Source organism: Magnolia sinica, chromosome 13, assembly GCF_029962835.1.
Source record: "Magnolia sinica isolate HGM2019 chromosome 13, MsV1, whole genome shotgun sequence".
Taxonomy (NCBI): Eukaryota; Viridiplantae; Streptophyta; class Magnoliopsida; order Magnoliales; family Magnoliaceae; genus Magnolia; species Magnolia sinica.
This window is the reverse complement of record NC_080585.1, coordinates 37,905,357-37,922,878: the sequence shown is the minus strand read 5'-3', so window position 1 is coordinate 37,922,878 and position 17,522 is coordinate 37,905,357. Positions and strand designations below refer to the sequence as shown.

Below are 17,522 nucleotides of genomic sequence, written 5' to 3'. Positions count from 1 at the left end.
AAAATAATCTATCATGGGAGATGGATGGAGCGGATGCCGTGTCATGGTGGCCCTGCAGAGCTCTCTCGTTCAATGCCCTTTTTGCCTCGGTTATGGAAAATTGAGGCCAATATTACCCCACGCACGTGCCAATATACTGAGAAAGGAGCATGAGTACTTACGACCTTGCGTTTTCGTTATTTCGCGTAAAGCTCAGCTACAAAAGCAAGCCACCGTTCCTCTCACTCAGAGGCATTTCGGGCAAAAGGTCTCTCAGCGAATCCAAGCAAGTCTCCCAAAACCCTCATTTCTCTCGATTTTTGCTCGGAAATCGCCGTTTCTTTCTTCAGTTCCAACCATTTCGTCGATTGATGGCGAAAGGAGCTTCGGAATTCTCGTTTCTCGGACGTGCAGGTCGGTATTGCTCTTATTCCCGCATTTTCTCGTTAAATCTCGTTGAAGATCGGATGTTCTAGCTCTCAATTTCATTTTTCTTGATTTGTTTGGAATTTCTTTGTTGTTTTTCTATTTTTTCTCGATCGAGAACCCTAGATCGTCTGGTTTAGAGAGGAATTTGGTTCCGTATCCCGTAAATCTGTAACCGGATAAGGATTTTAGGTGAAATAGGTTCAAATCTTAGTACTGGAACAAGATCTATTGTTTTTTTTTCCCCAAAATTTTGAGTCTCCCTGTTATCTAGATCTGTAGATAAACGGATTAGTGCTTTCCTAAAAAATCTCACATTGTAAAGAGCTCGAAGGATTGAAAAATCTGCTCCAGCGCCATCATATCTTTAACTTGGATTGTTGGCAGTCTAAGCTTTTAGATCAGATCTGTAAAAATTTTAAAAAAAAAATTTAAAATTTAAAATTTAAAAAAAAAAAATTTAAAAAGGAGAGAGAGAGAGAGAGAGAGAGAGAGAGAGAGAGAGAGAGAGAGAGAAGCAGAACGAAGAAGATTGACAGCCTGCAAATGCTTCGTATCATGTAAATTTAAACCTAAGAGAATTTGGGTGTTTGCAGAGATGTCAGATCAGAACTTTGTGAATGAAGACTGAAGCAGTGGAGCAGTTAAAAGAGACGGAGGATTGCAATGGAGATTATAAGCAGTGTATGTATTTTCCTTCATTAGCCATCTCATATTTTAGATGAAAATCTCACTTCCTTGTTCCTCTTGAAGTCTCTTATAACATCTCCTATAACATCTCTAATGAGGATCACAAGCAGTTAAAAGAAATGTTGCCGACTCAATTGCGTTTGGGAAGTTAAGAGGGAAAATCAGTAGAAGGAATCTGATATCGGTTGAAGTTCATGATAAGGAAATCAGTAGGAGGAATCTGATATTGGTTCGTTTCAATCATCTTACTTTAAGGTATGGCTTATATTAGGTAGCCTCTCCCTCTTGTAAGCTTTAATGATGCATACATGTAAGTGGTTCACTCCTCTGTGGCTCTACATGCCAACCTGGCACAAATCTAATTATAAGCACAATGTTTTAAGTTACTTGCTATGAATGGCTTTACTAATTATAAGCACAATGTTTTAGCTTTCGTTTTATTTGAAGTTATTATAATTTTTGTTGTAGGCCAATGATAATAATGTTGATGATGATTTATATTGCTATGAATGCCAGGTCAGCCAAGGTGGACTTGATAGACTAATCAAACTTTCATCTATAATTTCTGAAGACCCATCTGTGCTACAAGAGGTACATTGAGAGATGAGTTGTGCCAGACTTAAGGTTGAATACATACGATAAGACAGATTGCTATGCACTTAATCAGAATGAAAGGAAGCATCTTAAAGGGACGAGAACAAGATGTCAGATTGTATTGGGGAAGGGCAAACATAAGGAACATTAAATATAGTTTAAAGTCACATAGCCCTAAATTACAATCTCTAAATGCAGTATGCAAATGATTTGCTTGTCAAGATCATCTAGGATAACAAATTCTTACTTATGATATCAGTGATCGTCATCTAATATAAATTTATCCAGATTCCAAATATTTGGTACCTTTGGTGAGAACATTTAATATATGATATCAGTGATCGTCATAGTATGCAAATTCATTTTTCTGTTTCTTTGTAGGCATGGCACAGTTTGTGAGGAATTTTGCTGAACCAGGAGATCCTGAGTATGCTCCTCCAGTCCAAAAGGGTGAAACTCCGGTAAGAAACTCTACTGCATGGGATATTCTCCTTCACATGCTTGGTTGTATAGATGCTACTTGTAGATATTTTTCTTGATGGAATCCCAAGTTGTATCCTGTGGATAGTGCAAGTTGTGCAGATTTGTTCCGCTTTTTAGACAAATAATTGTTTCCTTGAAATGGATAGGCAAAACATCATTTGATGTTTTTTACTTTTTAATTATATTGATGTATTATTTGTCTCCTTGAAATGGATAGGCAAAACATCATTTGATGTTTTTTACTTTTTAATTATATTGATGTACTTTATAATGTTTTTTTTGTCCTTCTCTTGTGTAATATATTTGTACTCTGGGTTTTTATTTTGATGTTTTTTAGCTCATGGGTTTTCTTCTTTTTTTTTTTTTTTCTTTTTCTTTTTTGATGGAGCTTTTTTCCTGTTTGTTTTCATTTATTGAATATAAGGCCAAGCTGGTTTTTTGTCCCAAGGCGACCTGGCAAATTCAAGAATGGAGATTCTAGTGCAGAGGAGTTGGCCTCAGCTACCCAGGTCCAGGGTCCATACATGCCCATCAGGGAGACATTTATTGCTTTTGCTTACTGTTGGCCATTTTATTCCCACATTCAATGTCGAAATTTGTGATTTAATGTTAACAAGTCTAACAATGATTTGTTAGAATGTTAGACTGGGCAACTTAAGGCCAAGAATTTTTCTTCTTCGTAAAATTTTTTCATCTCTATGACCGTGGTTAATTTATATCCGTGTTTCATTTGGGGATTAGTTTTCTAGAATTGTATGTGAATGGCTGCCATGCATGTGGCACATCCAGTTTGTCTGTCTCCACACCCTTTCTTTTACGTATTGCCAGTCTTGCTGGTCAATCAGCAGGCGTGCTTGGTTCAGCCTGCTTGCTGTTGGCAATGGTTCTTTCATTTTTTAAAATTCTGCTTAAGGTTTGCTGGAGAGCCTCTGTTCCAAGCTGGAATGGTCATCTCACCATCTATAGAAAACGTGCCTTTCCTTGGCGTGTTTGCTTGTTTAATACAAGTGCTAACCTTTCAGTTTTATTCTGCCCCCTCATATGCAGTCTAGTTGTAATATTGGCATGTACAAGTTACTAACTATAATCAACAATGTTGAAATAACTTCCATGAATCTAATGACTGGTGCTTAAGAAAACTATGATAATAAAACACTTGAGAGCTTTGTTGGGGACTATAATTTTATTTTGCATTTCTTTAACCTTAGCTGAGGTGCTTCTGGGACTTGACATTTTCTTATATTCCAATTTTTCTGCCCTTTCATTTTCCTGCAAATGCAAGCTTGCTTCTCACAGTTTTTTATTTTTGCCAATCATTTGGGACTGTTACATTATTTCTGACACCACTAGCTAAAGTTTCATGTAATTTCTTCTATTTATCAAGATTGAAATTTCTGAATATTGAACATTAGATTCTGGGAACTCGCAGATATGCTAGAGCAATCTTCAGATGGTCATTCTGGCAACTGAGCCAGGCTCAGGAACTCAGGTCATGGGTCTTAAAAATTCATTCTCCCTAGAATTTCTGAAATCTATTTAGAAGCTTGCATTGCAAGATTGGGGTTGGTGATGTCAGAGGTCTTGAAGAGGAGTGGGTGATGTCATGTTATAATTTTGGTTATCCTCCAGCTCGGAACACAATGCCTTAATTGTATTTATTCTGTTGCAGAAATGGTGGTGAGGAGAGTCATGGGCTTTGCTTCTCAGAAGCACTTCATCTTCTGATGACTGTGAGGAAAATGGGTATCCGGATGACAACCAGGAAAAAACCATAAATTCTTTTGCAGGATCAGATGTACCATTATCACTTTCTGTGGTTGATGATGTCCATTGTGAAGGACTAGGTCTTTTGGGCGTTAATAGCATGTTCCATTAATGGTCTTTTGGGAGGTCAAGTTTTACAAAATCATAGGGTCTGTGCTACATTTGAGTCCAAGTCTTCTGACTTTTATGCAACTGATGATAGTGGTTTATCTCACCACCTCTTGGGAATTAATAGCATGTCCCATCTATGGTCTTCTGAGAGGTCAAGTTTTACAACATCATGGGGTCTCTGCTACATTTGAGTCCAAGTTCTCTGAATTTTATGCAACTGATGCTAGCTGTTTACCTCATCACCTCTGAAAGGATCTTTTGCTCCTTTAGGTTCCAGAATTTCCCTGCCTTCAAATTTATTTTTTTTTGGGCTGTCGTACATCCAACTTGCATTTCCTCGACTAGTTTTCCCCATGAAGCGTTTGCATGCATTGCTGTTCCATCACCTTCCTATTTTATTCACTGCTCTATACAAAACTGCTGGACAAAATTGGCCTCCCCCCTCCCAATTTTTTTTGCTACTGCATAGGTTTGTGTCCAGCTCTGCATTAACAACAAATGTGATGCTTACTTAATAGATATCCAACATAGGATCTGGCTGCTTAAGATTTGCAGGTTGATCTTACATGGTGATAATCTGCTTCCACATTTGGTTTTGGTACCCCGAGTAGCTTGGTAAGCTATCGAATTTTGGTGGCTTGATTGCTCGGTACATATCTGACACTATACGTACATATACATGCGTGCGTGTTTGTACTCAACTACTAAGCGCTGAGTACAGGAATCACATGTTGAGAAAATTAAACAATAACCTCCGGTGAGTATTTTAAGACTGATCATGCTCTTCTTTCTAAGCTAATGATATTCATCATAATTTAGTTTTCTGTTTTCCTTTTTACAGGATTGATGGTAACTCATGGAAATGATGCTCCGATCCGAGAGAAAATAGTCACGTGGAAGGGGACCTTACTGAATGTGGAAGGCTATGTGGCAGTTTGTTTGTTTGTTTTGAAAACTTTAAATTGACCATTAATTGTTTTGTTGATTGTTGTCTTGATGGATGTTAAATGGGTGAAACATGCACAGATTCAATCATTGGTTGATTATAATATTGTTAGCTTTTGTTGACAAAAACTAGATTTATCCTCGATTATTGATAAATGATGTTAAAAATTGATTTTAGCCTCGGTTGATGCCAACAAAGGCTGAATCTATCTTTAGTCTCAATTTTGCCTTAGTTGCCTAAACTGAAACTACAACTCCCGTGGCTAAAGGCTTTAGCCTCAGTTGTTGAGAACCGAAGTTAAAAATAGATTTAACTTCGGTTGGAGGCAATTGAGGCTAAAATTTGGATTTAGTCTTAGTTGGAAATAATGGAGGCTAAAATTTTGATTTAGCCTCATTTCGAGAAAACTGAAGCTAAAAAAGTCTTTTTACCCTCACTTGAAGAACTAAGGCTATAAAAGTCATTTTAGCCTCTGTTGTTAAAACTGAGGCTAAAGCCTTTAGCCACGGGGGTTTCAACCTCGGTTTGGATAACCGAGGCAAAACTGAGGTTAAAGACTTTAGTCTCAGTTTTAAACCTTTTTAGCCTCAGTTTTGAACTGAGGCTAAAGCCCATTTTTCTTATAGTGAATGTTTGGAAGGTGTTGAATTACCTGAGCAATGTTTGGCAGTGCTGACCATCATTTGTGGCCATGTGCCCCATAGAATGATAGTGTACAGTGATACGCATGTTACACCTACAACTATTGAAATGATTTTTGATATGGACCAAGCCCATTTGAGGCCCATTGGTGCGGCCCATCCATGAGGCCCATCATGATGTACTTTTGGCCCATGAGCGGGGCCCACCTGCCTCGTATTTAAGGTCCATATGATGGGCCCACCTGCTTGAATCTTAGGCCTATGGGCAAGGCCCATTGTGATATGTATTAGGCCCATGATGTGTTGTATTCGCACTATCTGTCCATTCGATGGACGTGTGGTCTGCATAGATATATGATTTCATCCACGCCGTCTAAGGACGGGGGACCACCATGATATATGCCTTATCCACACTATCCGTGGGACGTGTGACCCACCTGATGTATGCATTCTATATCCACGTCAACTATCTGGTGGGGCCCATTTACTGCATGTGCAGGGCTCACCTATTTTGCATTGGTGTGGTCCATTAAGCGGCCATTGTGACATATGCTAGGCCCATTGGTGCGACCCCGATTTGATATATATAAGGCCCATTATTGAGGCCCATCTTGATGTACTTGTGGCCCGTCCGTTGAGGCCCACTTTGATATATATAAGGCCCATTATTGAGGCCCATCTGATGTACTTGTGGCCCGTCCATTGAGGCCCACCTTGATATATATGAGGCCCATTAGTGTGACCCCGATTTGATATACAAGATGGCCCATATGATGAGGTTGATGTGATGTAAATGAGGCTCATCATGATTGTATGTGAAGCCATGGGCCCACCTTATGTTTGGCCCTATGTAGGTCACTCCTTGGGAGCAATGTTGGTTAGATGTCCACATTGATGGGCAATGACGGTTAGACGTCCTCATTGTGACCTTCCATTAGGCCTTGTTAGGCTACTCTCTTCATGGGTTAACCCAAATAAATGGGCCTCATCCACCCTAGATAGATGGTTTCGTGCTATCGGATTTGATATAACTACGGTCGAAGACCGATCTTTATATTATGGTTGATCGATTGTTTATCTATGGATCCTACCTTGCGTAGAGGCCGATTGACCAATTATCGATCGAGGCCGATTATCGTGGCCGATTACTGATTATGATTGTCATAGCCGATTGACCGATTATCATCAAGGCCGATTATCGAGGCCGATTCCCGATTATGATTGTCGTGGCCGATTGACTGATTATCGATCGAGGCCGATTATCGTGGCCCATTACCGATTATGATTGTCATAGCCGATTGACCGATTATCATCGAGGTCGATTATCGTGGCCAATTACCGATTATGATTGTCGTGGTCGATTGACTGATTATCGATCGAGGCCAATTATCGTGGCTGATTACCGATTATGATTGTCATAGCCGATTGACCGATTATCATCGAGGCCGATTACCGATTATGATTGTCATGGCCGATTGACCGATTATCGATCGAGGCCGATTATCGTGACCGATTACCGATTATGATTGTCGTGGCCAATTGACCGATTATCTATCGAGGCCGATTATCGTGGCTGATTGCCGATTATGATTGTCGTGGCCGATTGACCGATTATCAATTGAGGCCGATTATCCTGGCCGATTACCGATTATCGATTGAGGCCGATTATCGTGGCCAATTGACCGATTATCGATCAAGGCTGATTATCGTGGCCGATTACCGATTATGATTGTCGTGGCCGATTGACCGATTATTAATCGAGGCCGATTATCATGGCTGATTGCTGATTATGATTGTTGTGGCCGACTGACCGATTATTGTGGCTGATTGCCGATTATGATTGTCGTGGCCAATTGACTGATTATCGATTGAGGCCAATCATCGTGGCCGATTGTGGATTCCGATTGTGTGTATATTCTGCCCGTGTTTGAGGCCTGTTCACACCTCAAGTGCAGGGTTGTGATGTAGTAATAAACTCGGTAAGACCGAGGTCGAATCCACAGGGACTAAAACCTGTACGTTATCTGAAAATAACCAGATCTAGAACTAGGCTAAGATGAAATCTAAACCAATTGTGATTTGAGGAATAATGGTGAAATATTAATCTAAACTTAAAGAATTCAGAGAAAGGGAACTAGGGATTCAGAGGATCCACTTGTAGAGATCAGGGAGATCTTATGCCTGCTTCATAGATATTATACTGAACTTACTTGATATAATCTCAAGAGATGAAAGGTATAAGATTAGGTATGATTCCATCACAAATCCATGCCTAAGAGACAAGGTAAACAACAGAACTTAGACCAATCCATAACCAACTAAAAGATGTATGAGTGTTAGGAAGGATTCCATCATCCAACCATGTCTATGAGACGATGGCGAACAACAGGGTTTCCGAACATCAAAATAAAAGGAAAGGAATTATTCAAGCCATCATAGATCTACTGTAATTTAAATCACAACAAACCATTAATGACTAAAAGAATTTCTTAAATCAAAACAGAGTCAATTAGTTTAGTTCAAATCAAACCTGTAGAAGCTCCCATCACGCCACAAGCTTCACCTTTTAGCTCTAGCTAAGAGGTTTAGCCTAACATAATCAGACTAAATCTCGACATAATTCATAGGAAAAAGAAGAAAAATAAAGAAAAAATCGATAAAACTTCCAAACACTTCTCTCTCCGCCTCTCTTTCTCTATCTGACGTCCCCTATTCAAGCACACCCTCTTCTCCACATTTGGAACTTTTTTTATAGCTTTTGGAGTGGTGAAAATCAGATTTGGGAAGCTATCGCACGCGCAGCGAAAGCCTTTTCGCAGCCAAGTTCGAGGCTTCATAACTCTCGCGTTTCTTATGTTATTCCTGTAAAATCAACGTCTCTTAGAAGTATTTTGGCTGGCCTACATGATGGACGGTTCAGATCTGCCATATGATCAAAGATGGTAGGCCACAATTGCCTGGAAAATTAAATTTCGCGGACGTGCGTAGCCTTTCGCATGTCCGGCGCTGATGTGATTGGTGGGCTCCACAGAGGTGTTTTCAAGGAAATCCACCCCGTCCATTAGATTGCCCTCGAAATTTCGGTAAGAAACGGATGGTTTTTCATGTCCATTTACTCAGAATCAGAGAAGAAATCATCTATACATCAATTTGAACGTTGCAGGGCAGTCTACTTATGGCCTCTGTATCGCGCACGTGTGCTTGCATGGGTCCAAAAGTTCAGCATAGGTTTGAAGAATTCATGTCCCTCTACAAGATGGACGGTTTGGATTGTCCACTGGGATAATGTGTGGGGCCCACTAGCGTCCGTAAAATGGACAGCGTTCGTCCATTACAGCGTCAAACGGCAGTTGCCGTTTTTGGGAAGAAGACGCGGGTCAGCAGGCACTGACTCGCTTTAGCTGGTTCGGTGCCTCGCGTACGTGTACACGTGCAGTGTACACACCTCACATACGAGCCCCCCTGTGATGTGTTTCAAAAATCTGATCTATCCGTTCATTTTCTCATCTTATTTAAACCGTCGAGACCAAAGTTGAGACAGTTCCAGATATCAGGTGGGCCCAGAATCAACGGTTTAGATATCAGGTGGGCCCAGAATCAACGGTTTATGGGCTGATCTGTCAGTTGGGGTACTTCCATAGTGATCCGAGGGCTGAAATTTGATATGTACGGTTAATTTATGGCCTTCAGGCCATATGTGAAGTTTTGAGCCAATCAGATGGCGAGAACTATGTGATCTTGCATTTTTCACCAATTTCGGGCCTCTTTAACGTGAATGGCTTGATTTCCTTAGATCCCTGGTATATAATTCCATCGATCTTGGTCCCCTGGAGTCCGTCCCTTGCCTTAGGTGTCATCAGAGCGTTAAATCCATGGTTTAAGCACACTTTTTCAGTTCATGCTTGTAAATACACTCTGCATCACAAACACGATTAAATCAGGCTATTAAACGGTATCATGCTTGTAAATCCATGTAATTACTGGGTCTGATATGCAATATTTGATCCTCAACACAACCCTCAACTAGCATTTTGCTAGTCCCGAGCAAAATATGCGAAAAGTAAGTTGAGAATTACAGAACAACTTCTATAAACTCGAGTGATTTTTGTAGAATAATCCAGATATGAGAATTCCCAGATTCATGAATGTTGGATATTACTTTCTCCTAGACTCAAGCGCACGGTAAACTTCATAATCAAGTTCAAAGTATTATTCCATTAATTAGAAAAATTCTAATCATTGAGATCTATGAGCATACAGTGTAATCTCAGCTTATCATCATTAAATTTCACTTCTCTATTTTAGGATATCATTGGTAACCAATAAGAAGATTCATGATAACCAAAACTTGCCTCACAGATCATCTTTTCATTCCTTCAGCTTTTGATTTTTTCATTAAAAGTGACGCCAAGAAGGGGAATCAAATCCTCACCTACAGGGAGCAAACCTATGATGAAGACTGTACACCCAAAATTTTCACATATCATTCATAGGGAATTAAATCTACACCTATAGGGAGCAAACCTATGGTGTAGACCATTCGCCCAATCCTTTCAATTTCTCAGGTTGGTTCCTTTTAAGCTTAGTGAGTACCAAGTAAATCCTTCAATATCAAACTGAAACCTTAATGTGAAAGCGAGATGTGACATGTGAGATCATAACTCAATCAATGTTTACAACTTCTAATTTTGGATTAACAATTCAAACTTAACTATAAAATCCAACAGATACTGAATCCAAGCGTATTAATTTACCAACATCACGTATCTTGAAATTCCAAGTGCCCTAGATGGCTGTCAAAATCCCTTCGAATTCACAAGAAAGTCCAGAAAAATTAAAAAAATTTCACAATTTTTGCTCAAGACCAAAAAAATGCTGATTAGGAAACCTAGTCTCCCACCCCCAACCTAAAATCTACATTGTCCTCAATGTAAAAGAAATAAGCATGCAATGCACATGGGACAACAAAATATAAGAGGAGTGATGGAAAGATAGTACCTGGACGAAAGAATCAAAAGACTTTCCAAAGATATCTACGTAAGATCGGGTTAGCACAAGAGAGAAACCAACAGAAGTAAAATAAAAATCACAAAAATGAAATCCTACCTACACCACTTTCGTAGGTACTCTCGATTGCATTTAGCGTATGTAACAAGCCTTTAAACCCCTAGGTTGCCCCTAGTGGACGAGTTGTAGTCTCGTGAGGGTTTGCAGCAATGTTACCCACAAACATTGAACTAACTAACTAGAAAAATGAAACAGAATGAAAAGCTGGGTTGGCTCCCAGGAGCGCTAAGTTTACAGTCTATCCTAAAATAGTATACAGGAAAATATCCTAGTCCTAAGAAAACAGGAAACCTACCTATACCTCCATCAGACTAGGAGGTCAATCTTGGTAAACAGAATCAGTCAGAGGTATGGACATGTCCTCTGAATCAAATTTCTCGACAAATGGCTTTAAGCGATGTCCATTTACTTTAAACTCCTTGCCATTGTCCGGATCTCTTATCTCAACGGCCCCATGAGGATATGCAGTGACCACAATGTAAGGGCCAGTCCAACGAGATCAAAGCTTACCTGGAAAGAGATGTAACCGAAAATTATATAAAAAGACTTTCTGACCAAGTGTGAATGATTTTCATAGAAGACGTTGGTCATGAAACGCCTTCATTCTGTCCTTATAAATTCTCGAGTTCTCGTATGCATCGTTACGGATTTCTTCGAGTTCATTCAATTGAAGTTTGCGTAGCGAGCCAGCGTTGTCCAGATTGAAATTCAATTTTTTAATTGCCCAGTAGGCTCTATGTTCCAACTCCACAGGCAAGTGGCAAGCCTTCCCATAGACAAGTCTACAGGGAGACATTCCAATAGAGGTTTTAAACGCAGTACGGTAAGCCCATAAGGCATCAGTCAATCGGATTGACCAATCCTTATGGTCAGGGTTAACCGTTTTCTCCAAAATGTGTTTGATCTCCCTATTAGAAATCTTAACTTGCCCACTTGTCTGTAAGTGATATGGGGTGCTCACCTTATGAGAGATATCATATTTCTTCATTAAACTCTCGAATGGCCTATTACAAAAGTGTGAGCCCCCATCACTAATGATAGCTCGAGGCGTTCTGAATCGGGAAAGGATGTTCTCTTTTAGGAATTTAATGACCGTACGATGGTCATTATTCCGACATGGAATCGCTTCAACCCACTTAGTGACATAGTCTACAGCGAGCAAAATATATAGATTTCCAAAAGATTGAAGAAATGGTCCCATGAAATCGATGCCCCAGCAATCAAATGCCTCGATGATAAGAATGAGATTCAAAGGCATCATATTTCGACGGGACAATGCTCCTAATTTTTGATAACGCTCACAAGCTTTGCAAAACTCGTGAGTGTCCCTGAACATAGTGGGCTAGTAAAAGCCACACTGCAAAATCTTGGCTGTGGTCTTTTTAGCAGAAAAGTGACCACCACAGGCCTGTGAGTGACAAAAGGAGATGATACTTTGATGCTCATCGTCTGGCACACATCCCCTCAGGATTTGGTCTGGGCAATATTTAAACAAATACGGATCATCCCAGAAAAAGTTACGTACCTTGGTGAAAAATTTCTTCTTGTCTTGCGCAGTCCAATGTGTCAGTATGGAACCTGTGGCAAGATAATTAGCAATATCAGCGAACCAAGGTGAATGGGAGACTCTGAACAATTGTTCATCGGGGAACATGTCATTGATATGTGTTGTTTTAAGGGAATCAGAGGGATTAAGGCGAGAAAGATGGTCAGCCACTACGTTCTCTACTCCATTTTTATCTTTTATCTCTAGGTCAAATTCCTGGAGTAGGAGGATCCATCGTATCAGGCGGGGCTTAGCATCATTCTTAGACAGAAGATACTTAAGTGCTGCGTGATCAGTGTAAATAATGATCTTGGATCCAATCAAGTAGGACCTAAATTTGTCCAAGGCGAACACTACGGCTAAGAGTTCCTTTTCCGTAGTCGAGTAGTTCACTTGGGCAGGATTTAGAGTCTTACTTGCGTAATGAATAACGTAGGGTTTCTTATCTTTTCTCTGGCCTAGAACTGCCCCAAGAGCATAATCAGACGCATCACACATAAGTTCAAAAGGAATGCTCCAGTCAGGTGGCTGTATGATGGGTGCACTAGTCAATATGCCCTTAAGCTTAGTGAAAGCTTCCTGACATGGTTCAGTCCACTCGTATGGTACATCCTTTTGAAGTAGATTACATAGAGGACCAGAGATGAGACTAAAGTCCTTTATGAATCTTCTGTAAAACCCGGCGTGTCCCAGGAAGGATCGCACGTCCCTTATGTTCTGGGTGGAGGTAGGTTAGAGATAAGATCGATCTTTGCCTTATCCACCTCGATTCCTTTGGATGAAATAATGTGCCCAAGGACAATTCCCTTCTGAACCATGAAATGACACTTCTCCCAATTAAGTACTAAGTTCTTTTCTTCACATCTTTTCAGCACGTATTTAAGACTTTCCAAGCACTCGCTGAAAGATGGACCGAAGACAGAGAAATCGTCCATGAAGACCTCTAAATATTGCCCCACCATGTCAGAAAATATGCTCATCATACATCGCTGGAAGGTGGCAGGAGCATTACATAGTCCAAACGGCATCCTTTGGTAAGCAAAGGTGCCGTAGGGACATGTAAACGTAGTCTTTTCTTGATCTTCAAGGGCGATCTCTATCTGGTTGTAGCCCGAATACCCATCAAGGAAACTGTAATAGGAATGACCAGCTAACCTTTCCAAGATCTGATCAATAAAGGGCAAAGGAAAGTGGTCTTTCCTCGTGATGGTATTTAATTTTCTGTAGTCAATGCACATCCTCCAACCAGTAGTGACTCTAGTCGGTACGAGTTCATTATTGGCATTGGCTACGATGGTGATCCCGGACTTCTTAGGAACCACCTGAGTTGGACTCACCCATTGACTATCAGATATAGGGTATATGATACCCACATCCAATAGTTTAAGAACCTCGGCCTTAATCACTTCCTTCACGTTTGGATTTAGTCTATGTTGTGGTTGCCGAACGGTCTTCGCATTATCCTCAAGATATATGCGGTGAGTACAAATCGAGGGGTCGATTCCCTTGAGGTCCGCGATTGTCCATCCAAGGGCTCCCTTATGCTCCAGGAGAGTAATGAGCATACTCTCTTGTTCTTTCTCAAGGTGGATAGAAATCACCACCGGGTATGTCTCATCTTGACCTAAGTATACATATTTTAAATCAGAGGGTAAAGGTTTTAGGTCAAGCTTCGGTGGCTTGAAGTTAGACGGTAGAGGTACTTCATCAGTTTGGGGTAACTCTTCAAATTGTGGCCTCCACCGGTTAACTTCAAGGACCGGTACTGCATCAAGCATGGCACACGTCTCCCTAATTATATCATCATCAAACTCATGAGAGTGGGCCAGACACGTCTTTAGAGGATCAGAGGATAAGGTAAGGGGTGTCCTGTCATCTACGAAAGTATCGATCATGTTAATAACGTAGATATCGTCATCTTCCTCTATCCGTCTGGCCGTGTTGAAAAAGATATTCATTTCTAATGTCATATTCCCAAAAGACATACTCATGACACCATTCCTGTAATTGATAATTGCGTTTGAAGTGGCAAGGAATGGGCGACCAAGAATGAGGGGAATCTGAGTGCTTGTGTTACCGATGGGTTCGGTATCCAGGATGATGAATCAACTGGGTAGTAAAATCGATCAACCTGGACCAACACATCCTCAATTATCCCTCTTGGTATACGAACAGAGCGATCAGCAAGTTGTAGTGTGGTTAAGGTGGGTTTTAATTCACCTAAGTTCAACTATTTATATACCGACTAGGGGATAAGATTAACGCTCGCTCCTAAGTCAAGAAGTGCGTGATCAATTCGATTGTCCCCAATTACACATGATATGGTTGGGCTACCGGAGTCTTTGAATTTTTACGGCACATCTTGCTTTAGGATGACACTCACTTTCTCAGTCAGGAAGATTTTCTTTTGAATATTTTGCCGTCTTTTGGTCGTACATAAGTCTTTCAGGAATTTGGCATATGAAGGTATTTGTTTCACGGTATCATGTAGTGAAATGTTGACCTTCACTTATTTCAACACCTCTAGAATATCCTGAGAGTTAGAGAGAGATTTTGGTGCAACCAACCATTGGAGAAATGGAGCAATCGGCTTTCCTTGAGGTTCCGGTTCTAACTCTGGTGGGGCATGGCTAGATCCATCTTCTTTATCCACTTCCGGGTCCTTAGGCTTTTCAGCCCTAACCGGAATGGTTTTGTCAATGATCTTTCCACTCCTAAGAGTGGTAATGGATTTAGCTTGCTCCATCTGATTTGAAGAGCTTGAGTCGCTAACTTCATATTGCGATTTAGAATTGGGAAGAGGTTGAGCTGGGAAGCTCCACTTGTTCCCAATCGTATGTTCAGCCTTAAGTCCTTGTATTGCTTTTGTTAGGTCTTGGAAGGCCTGTAGCATACCCTGATTGAAAAGCTCTTGCTTTTGAAAATATTTTAGAACCGAATCCTCTTGAGGTTTCTCTTGAGCTGGATTTTGATTTAGGTAACCTTGAGGTGTAGCGGTTTGTCCATTCCTCCAACTGAAGTTGGGATGATTTCTCCAGCCAGGATTGTATGTGTTAGAGGTGGGCCCACTGAAAGGTCTTTGGTAATTGCTTATAGCATTGGATTGCTCATTTAATACCTCTTGAAAGGCAGAGATAGTTGGACAGTTTTCAGTAGTATGAATGTTGCAACCACAGATGCTACAAACAATTTCCTTAGCCTTATCCTTCTTAAATTCCATGGCCTCGAGTTTCCTAGTGAGATTAGCTACCTTAGCATTAATATTATCGTCTTCTCTCAGGAGATACATTCCACCCCTTTCCTTGGAATGAGTCGGCCTAAACGTAGTACTAGGTCTAGGGGAGATGTCCCATGTTTGTGTGTTCTCAGCAAGTTTATCAAAGTAATCCCACATTTCATCGACTCCTTTATTCATAAACTCCCCATTACACATCGTCTCGACTAATTGGCGCATGGGAGATGTTAGTCCATCATAGAAAAAGTTCGTGATGCGCCACGTTTCAAAACCATGTTGTGGGCATGAACTGACAAGATCCTTGAACCGCTCCCAACATTGGAAGAATGTTTCATCTTCCCTTTGGGCGAAGTTCATGATCGACTTTCTTAGGGTGTTCGTCTTATGGTATGGGAAAAACTTCTTAATGAACTCCCTTGTCATGTCATTCCATCTGCCAATTGATCGAGGACGTAGTGAATGTAACCACGTCTTGGCTTTCTCTTTCAAAGAAAAGGGAAAGAGTTTCAACCTGACTGTGTCATCAGACACGTTAGGAAAGTATAAGGTAGCTATGATCTCGTCAAATTCTTTTAAATGTAAGTAAGGATTCTCTGACTCAAGCCCATGAAATTTAGGGAGGAGTTGGATCACCCTTGGTTTGATATCCATGTGTCCTGCATTCTCAGGAAAACCATGCATGAGGGCGTACTCACCCCCGCCGGTTGTAAGTAATCTCATAAGGTACGAGGCGGGGGTGCTTGATGCACCTCATTCTCATCCTGGAGATCTTTTACCCTAGGTTGGGGTAGAAGAGGTTGATTTCCAGCCATATCCTCAATTAACTCAGGGGATTTCGAGCGGTGTCTAGTCCTACGATGGACAGTTAACCCCTCAACTAATCCTCCTTCAGTCAAGAGACGTCGAGTGTTGTCACGAGCCCACTTGGGCATGAAACACTCGCAGCCCTCAATCAAATTCTAACCCTAATCCTATGAAGGGAAATAAAAATCTAAAAAGAGAAAGAGGGTTGGAAGGAAGTTACCAAATTGGAGTCCCTAAATTGAAACCTGCAAAATAGAACAAAACAAGTTAGTTTCTAAGAATAGCAAGCCTATAAAATTCCTAAGAAGAGAAATATAGAAATAAAAAGAAACAAGGAAGAATTTCTAAATTAGAAAGTAGAAATTTAGAAAGAGCATACCGAATTAGAAATTTCTAATAAGCCTACAAAACAAAAAAGTTAGTTTCTAAACAGAAAGTCTTAAAATAGAAAATTTTTAAAAATAAAATAGGAAACAAAATTAGATTCTAAAAGAGTTAGAATTAGAAACTTACTAAAAAGGAATCCTAATCTAGAAATAGTAAGGAAGAGAGAAATTACCAATTTAGAAACCTATCTCAGAATCCTACAAAATAAGAAAGTTGGGTTAGTTTCTAAAAAAAGGAAAACTATCTAAAAATAGAAAGTTATTTAAATAGAAAATTTCTAAAAATTAAAGAAAAACCTAGAATTAGAAAATTCTAAAATAAATCCTAAAAATCAGAAAAGTCTTATTCTTAAACTAATCCTAAAACCAGTTAACTTTAGGAAACGTAGCCGTCAATCCCCGGCAACGGCGCCAAAAACTTGTTCACACCCCAAGTGTAGGGTTGTGATGTAGTAATAAATTCAGTAAGACCGAGGTCGAATCCACAGGGACTGAAACCTGTACGTTATCTGAAAATAACCAGATCTAGAACTAGGCTAAGATGAAATCTAAACTAATTGTGATTTGAAGAATAATGGTGAAATATTAATCTAAACTTAAAGAATTCAGAGAAAGGGAACTAGGGATTCAAAGGATCCACTTGTAGAGATCAGGGAGATCTTATGCCTGCTTCATGAATATTATACTGAACTTACTTGATATAATTTCAAGAGATGAAAGGTATAAGAATTAGGTATGATTCCATCACAAATCCATGCCTAAGAGACAAGGTAAACAACAGAACTTAGACCAATCCATAACCAACTAAAAGATGTATGAGTGTTAGGAAGGATTCCATCATCCAACCATG

General features: G+C 40.1%; 1 long non-coding RNA gene and 1 other non-coding gene across 2 annotated transcripts; both read left to right on the top strand.

The window, feature by feature from the left end:
* Positions 1-202: 202 nt before the first annotated feature.
* Positions 203-2,706, top strand: LOC131224102 (uncharacterized). Its single transcript, XR_009160832.1, has 5 exons — positions 203-393; positions 1,267-1,350; positions 1,612-1,686; positions 2,071-2,150; positions 2,597-2,706. It is a non-coding gene; the product is annotated as an uncharacterized LOC131224102 (long non-coding RNA).
* Positions 2,707-15,750: 13,044 nt separating this feature from the next.
* Positions 15,751-15,857, top strand: LOC131224511 (small nucleolar RNA R71). The gene has a single exon (XR_009160989.1). It is a non-coding gene; the product is annotated as a small nucleolar RNA R71 (small nucleolar RNA).
* Positions 15,858-17,522: the final 1,665 nt, after the last annotated feature.